Consider the following 6,997-nt stretch of genomic DNA (forward strand, 5'->3'; position numbering starts at 1 on the left):
GTTTCTGTCACAACTAGTAGAGTCCCAACTAATAAATAGAATATCTCAAGTTTCAACTGATATAGCTCTAATTGAGAAGAAAAATAAATCACTGGTAACCTGATAGTGTAGTCCAAAGAGGGTCAAATCCTATGTTAAATGTCTTTAAAATCTCCTATCCTCTTAAAATTTAATGTGAATATTACGTCACTCTTCTTTGTATCTTACATCAAGAAAAAAAGAGGTGTGCCTGGTTGCCTCAGTCGTTAAGTGTCCGACTTTGGCTCAGGTCATGATCTCAAGGTTCGTGGGTTTGAGCCTCGTATTGGCTCTTTGCTGACAGCTCAGAGGCTGGATCCTGCTTCAGATTCTCTGCCTCCCTCTCTCTCTGCCCCTCCCCCTGCGCTCTCTCGCTTGCTCTCTCTCTCTCAAAACTATTAAAAAGAAAAGAAAAAAGAATACCCTCCATCTGCAAACAAAAAGTAATATTTTATTATAATGTACCATTTTTGGGGGGTCGCCTGGGTGGCTCAGTTGGTTGAGTGGCCGACGTCGGCTCAGGTCATGATCTTGTGGTCCGTGAGTTTGAGCCCCGCGATGGGCTCTGTGCTGGCAGCTTGGAGCCTGGAGCCTGCTTCAGATTCTGTGTCTCCCTCTCTCTGCTCCTCCCCTGCTTGTGCTCTATCTCTCTCTGTCTCTCAAAAATAAATAAATGTTTAAAAAAAATTTTTTTAATGTACCATCTTTTGCCTGTGGATCTATTTACCCCATTTGAGGATTGTTCATGATCCTAAGAGAGCTAGACATCAACATTGGAATTGGATGGAGAAGACTGAGATCAAGAGATGTGAAGAATGAACTTGGAGGCAAAAAGAGCTGGATATGAATCCTGGTTTATACATTTGCTGGATGACATTTTAAAAGTTTCAGTTTCCACATTGAAAAATAGGCCTGCATGTTCTATTTCTCTAATACTCTATAATTTTCAGCCCTCCCTACTTACCTGGATATTGTAAGGACCAATCTAGTGGTGACATAATGCCCATTCTCCTCAAGAGGCATTTAGAAATCAATGACTTCTATGAGTCAATATGGACTGAGAGCTCATCATACTTCTTAAAACTGAAAACTCGATTATCTTTTTTAAGTGGAGTTATTAGTAACCATATTTTAACACGATTTGAAAATAAATGGAGTATCTTAAATATACTGTATCTTGATTTTTAGAAAATATTGGATAAAGTTTCTCATAGTATTTCTATGGATAAAATGATGAAAGCTAATGTCACTGCAATGCTTAGTGGAGGTACAGTTGGTTGAATAACACATTGTAAGGATATTGATTACTGGTTCTGAAAAATATTTGCTTAATGGCATACCACCTACCAGTTTCTGTTCTTGGTCCTGTCAGGTACCATATTTTCTATTAATAACATGAAAGAAAATTACATATAATTGATTAACACAACCAACCAGAGATTAAAAATGATCCTGATATGTTAGCATATTGTACAGAAAATTTTAAAATAATAAACAAATAGTAAGTGGAAATTTAGCCTCAGGTTAGGAAATTCCGGACTTCAAAGCAAATCTTGTTCAATAGATCTGAGTATATAGTTTATTACAAATACAAATTTAGTTGGGGGAAAAGTGTGGTTGCTTTTTAGCTAACTTAGCTTGAGATATCAATAGAAGTGTAATACCCAGAACTCCAGAAGTAATGTATCCCACATCATTCAGCACTGATGAGGTATTATCTTGTGTTATATTCTGAAGAGAGATGTAGTAGAAAAACTAGCCTATGTCCTGGAAAAAGTGACCAAATGGTGGGGGACCTGGAAACATGGAGGCTGAAAGGGGTTGTGGACTGTGTAACTGAGGAGGACAAGGACTGAGGGGAGATGTGGTCATCATGTCCTTCTAGGCTGGCATGGAGCACAGGCTATAGACTTGCTCCTCCTACCAGAGAGGAGGGCCCAGACCAAGAGGGAAATGGAGCAGGTGAACTGGGCTCTGGTTCAGGATGAGAACGAACCAAAACCACTGAGTAATTTCCAAAGGCAAGCACTCTGTCACGGGCTGGTCTTTGACAAGGACTGCCTCCTGCTCTTCATCCATGTGCTCATTTGCTCATCTGACAAAACTAAATTTGAGAAACTTGTGGTTCCTTCGAAACCGAAGTTTATGAAATTTATTATAAGTTATTAAGACAAGAAGTTAAATCATATAGACATCAGCTCCTTATAATGTAGATAGTTTCACAAACGTGAGGCAAGTCAAGAGGTGCCCACGGGTATCTTGTCTCACTATTTACCTCTTGCAGCAATTGTTTTGCTTCAGTCACTACTGGAAACCAAACTGGAATTTATGTCTGGTTTTACTCCATTTGTATAGCAGTGAGGAGAATGAGCCCTGGAGACAGACTGCTTTTGCTTGAATTTTGGTTTTACAGTGTGGGTTTAGGATATGTTATCTGAACCTTCGAGCCTCTTTTTCCAATCTGAAAACCGGAAATAATTGACCTACACATGGGGTGGTTGTGAGAATCAGATGAGCTAGTGCATGTAAAGCACTTAGTGCGGCTTCTGCAACTGAGCAAACCCTCAGTGAATGTTACTGTGATTGTAATATTGGTAGTAATAAACCGTGCCCAACTTTGCAATGTAGTTCCTGGGTTTTACCTTCAAATTTACTCTATGTACTTCAGATGCTGAATAACTCAATTTGTTTGGGTCATCGTCCTGCTTTGGGAGTAGAATTTGAAAATAGGAAATGGGGCTTCTTAAACAGATAAAGGGAAGCATGGTATGGTAGGAGCAGGAACCTGGTCCCAGTCCACTCAGACTAGCGCTGTGACTAGACAGACCACTTAGGCTAAACATCAGTACAGTGAGAGGATTTTGTTCTTTCCTGGCTAAAATGTTTTGTCCTAAATGAGGCCATGACTGGAAAAGACTAATAAATCATGAGGATAGACAGAAGGAATGGGAATACTAAAAAGCCTAAACATTGACTACTTAGTCTGTGAACCAAAGTGCCTCCCTTACAAGCTCCAATGTGCAATTAATGGTCCTTGTGAGCTGTATAAAACAAGACAATAATAACCATGTCTTCCAATTACTTCCTATTAGAAATCACTAAAACTCCCCTAAATTTTAATAATAAGGGTGTACTTCATTCAACTGAAGTGAGGTTAAAGGTGACACCTGCCAGACATTGCCATGTTAATCACATACGGTCTTTCTTATAGTCTGGCGTGCTATGTTAAAGGGTCACAGCCAAATGGAATAGAAAATTGCCTGCTGTATAACCCCAGAGTGTTGTTTATTTGATTTGCACTGGAATTCTGCAGATTGATTACAGGATCAAGAACAGATGGTATTAAAAGAATCCTTTTACTGCCAGATGGCCTCCTGAAGCTTTAACCTAGAGCCACATGCTCTCTGTATCAGTATCTAGCCCCAGTAATCAAAGGCACAAGTTTCACTACACCCCCACCCTCTCCTTCCTCTGCTCCCTTCCCCCAATTTAGCCAGCACCTCCAGTTTGAATGTACTGTGCCTACGAGGAATAAGATGCTTTGTTTGCCAGGAATTCAATGTCGCAGAAAAAACAGACCCATAAATATACAATTCTTATGTAATAGGATAAGTGAAATGTAGAAGTGTGTGGAGCAGTGTGGGAGTATTAGAGGAGGGCTTTTTGCTCAAATGAGGAATTGGGGAGGCAATTTAAATGATAGAGAGGACTCCATCATTGGGGGATGATAGATACTGTTTTGTTAAAGTTAAATAGCAATTAGCCAGGGAAATAAATGGAACAGGGAGGGGTGGGCCTTCTAAGCAGAGGGTGAAACATGAACATAGACGTGGCAACAGGAAACAGCATGGTGACCATCAAATGCACTATAAGCAGTTCCATGTTGCTGAATCACAAAGTACGGGGCGGGAGGTAGAAAATAATTAGACAAAAGAAGTTGGCGTGGGCTAACCTAAGAAGATCCATTCGTGTGCTGCTAAGTAGCGTAGACTAGTGGTTCACAGTATGGCCCATGGATCAGCAGTCTCAACATCACCTGGGAATTTGTTGGACTTGAAAATGCTCAGGTCCTATCCTGGACCAAGTGAATTAGAAATTCTGAGGGTAGGGTCCATGAACTGCTGATTCCATAGTTGATTCTGAGGTCCATTACAGTTTGAAAAACATTTGTGTAGACTTTATCCTATAGTAGGAAAGGAACTTTTGAAGACTGTTAAGAAGAGTGCCATGGACTCTTTGTGATATCAGATATGCATTCCCACATCTTTTGTGATTTTAGAGATTATTGCTCTAATGAAAGGCCACTCAAGAAGATGGACTTGCATTTGGGAAACAAAGTCAGTTACATTTTCTCACATATCTATAAAACTATCGAGCTGGATAGAATCAAGCTATTGGGAAGGAACATATCCTGAAAAATCCTTATCATAGAGATACTATCTGGATAGGCTACAAAAGATATGTCTGGCACATTTGGAGCTATTTTTCCTCATTAGTCAAAAATTACACTAGAAATTGTTGTTAAACTCATTCAGATACCATATATATGTAAACTTTGAAAAAGTGGCCCATCCTATCCATAATCCTGTACTTTTCAAGCTTTATTTTTAGCAGTGGAATGTTTTTTTTTTTTTTAAAGAATCATTTATACCATCTTCCAATATATAAAATAAATAAAAGTCAAGTCACTCTGGTTGAAGCTCAGGAAGGGGAGCACTTTACTTGTCCCCTTTGATAGTCTCTGAGACAACACCATCAAGCCCATTGTTTTAGAATCATTGATCTATTTTATTCCTGGTAGGCATGAATAATCCCACTTCATTAATAAGGCTGATGGTAGCTGTATCACGCTCAGAATTTTCTAGAGAAACAGAACCAATAGGATATCTGCATATGAGTGTGTGGTGTATCCTAGAATTTTCTAGAGAAACAGAACCAATAGGATGTATGTACATGAGTATGTGATGTATCCTAATTCACTAGTCTATATGTATGTGTAATAGATACATCTACATACAGACAGAATGGAAAAGGGGGAGATTTATTATAAGGAATTCACTTGTGTGATTGTGGGGGGCTGGCAAGTCTACAATTTGCAGGGCAGGCCAGCAGCCTGAAAACTAGCAAGAGTTGACATTGTAGGCTTGAGTCCAAAGGAGTCTGGAGGCAGAGCTTTCTTCTTCCTTCAGGGACCCCAGTCTTTTCTCGTAAGGCCTTCAACTGATTATATGAGGCCCACCCACATTATGGAGGATAATATGCTTCACTCAGTATCTACTGATTTAAATGTTCATCACACTTTCAAAAGACCTTCACAGTAATATCTAGGCTGGTTGACCAAACAGCTGGGTCATAATCACAGCCTAGGCAATTTGACAAATAGCTGAAATAGATGGTGATTGCCCTCGCTACTATAGTAATAAAAAAGGTTCTGAAGAGCTAGGTGACCAGAGACAAAAACCAAACATCTTAAAGTGCAAATGTATTCAAAAATTTCTTCTTTGCAATGAATAATGTAACTAGAGGGCTGGCAAGTGCCATATGAGGAAAGGCAGGGAAAAGCAAGCCTAATTTTGGTGAATTCATCTTACCTCAAAAACAAATTATAGAGTAGAAATTAGTCACCAAAACTCTGCCAAAAACTAAAAACTTTTCATTAAAGAGCGATTAACATTTGAGGCTGATACAGCAGCAGATTAGAGCTTCATGCATAGCTCTGCTATTTCCAAGCAACTGGTTCTTATTACCAGGGATGTTAGTGAAGGAAATGAAATTCTTGCTTGTTGAAAGCTGAGCTCACGCCAAAAGAGTAACAGCTCTTCAATTTAAAGGAAAGTAGTTCAGAAAGGAGTGGCAGAATGATAACCGATACAGGTCATGCATGCATTTAATCACTTAACAAGTGTTTGGACTGTAAACCGTGATCTCTTGCACGGCACAGCTCAAATCTCAGAATGGAACTTCCCTCTACATCCACTGCCAGGCTGGACTACATGAGTTACTAGGCTGGTAGCACCCTCATCAGTTTGGCCACGGCCATTGGATCAGGGCAGCCAGGTTGTTGTACATCAACAACCTGTGAGCTAATTTAGCACACAAAAAAGAAAACTCTACCCCACAGAGAAGATAGTGACTAAATTACCAAGTCTAATTCTCCCCTTGAGAAAGTTTTGAGTCCTAAAAAGAAAGTGAATCAGAAGTAGCTGGTAAGGGGAACAAAGTCTAAAAAACACAAAGAGAAGCCAAGGGATCAGGGCACAGAGCATGACTTCACAATATAGAAGAGGGTCTGACAAGCAAAAGAGAATGATAATACCATGTGATAAATGTCACAACAGCAAGGCATGTAAAACACTGTGGGGAAATATTGAAAAGGTACTTGGAAGGTGACTAAGAATGGCTTTTTGGAGGAGACCATACAAATAGCAGAGTAGTAATAATGGCAGGCACTGTCAAGGATTCCATAAACTTCTGCTACTGAGAGGGTGACTGATGGCTCCCTACAGCCAGAATTGGATCTTGAGGAAGAGAAACTTTCTAGTTCTCAAATTACATTGGATTGGCATATAGCCCAGGCATGTGTCTGTGGCTCTCTTTACGTGACTTCCACTTCTCTTGCTGATACTTGGTTCCCATGTGGCCCCAGACACTTTTTTTCCCTATGTGTATTTGCAATAAGACCTCTTACAATCAAGAGAGTTGATGTTACTTGTAACACGAAAACCAAATATGCCACTTTGGGTTCATCACTTATTATACAATTAGGAAATTTTGCAAATCAAGGCCAAAACAATCTAAAAGCCAAAATTTGGTTTCAGAATAAGTCAATGTCCTTAAAATTCAAATTTATAAAATGGAAAAAAAAAAAGACTTACTCCATCTTTTATTTTAATCCCTGAAAGATTTCACTTACATAAATTGTGACTGATACGTAGTAGACAAATGAAGACGGAATTTATACTGCCCTCCTTTCCAGTTA

The sequence above is a fragment of the Felis catus genome, chromosome B3, assembly GCF_018350175.1.
Source record: "Felis catus isolate Fca126 chromosome B3, F.catus_Fca126_mat1.0, whole genome shotgun sequence".
NCBI lineage: Eukaryota > Metazoa > Chordata > Mammalia > Carnivora > Felidae > Felis > Felis catus.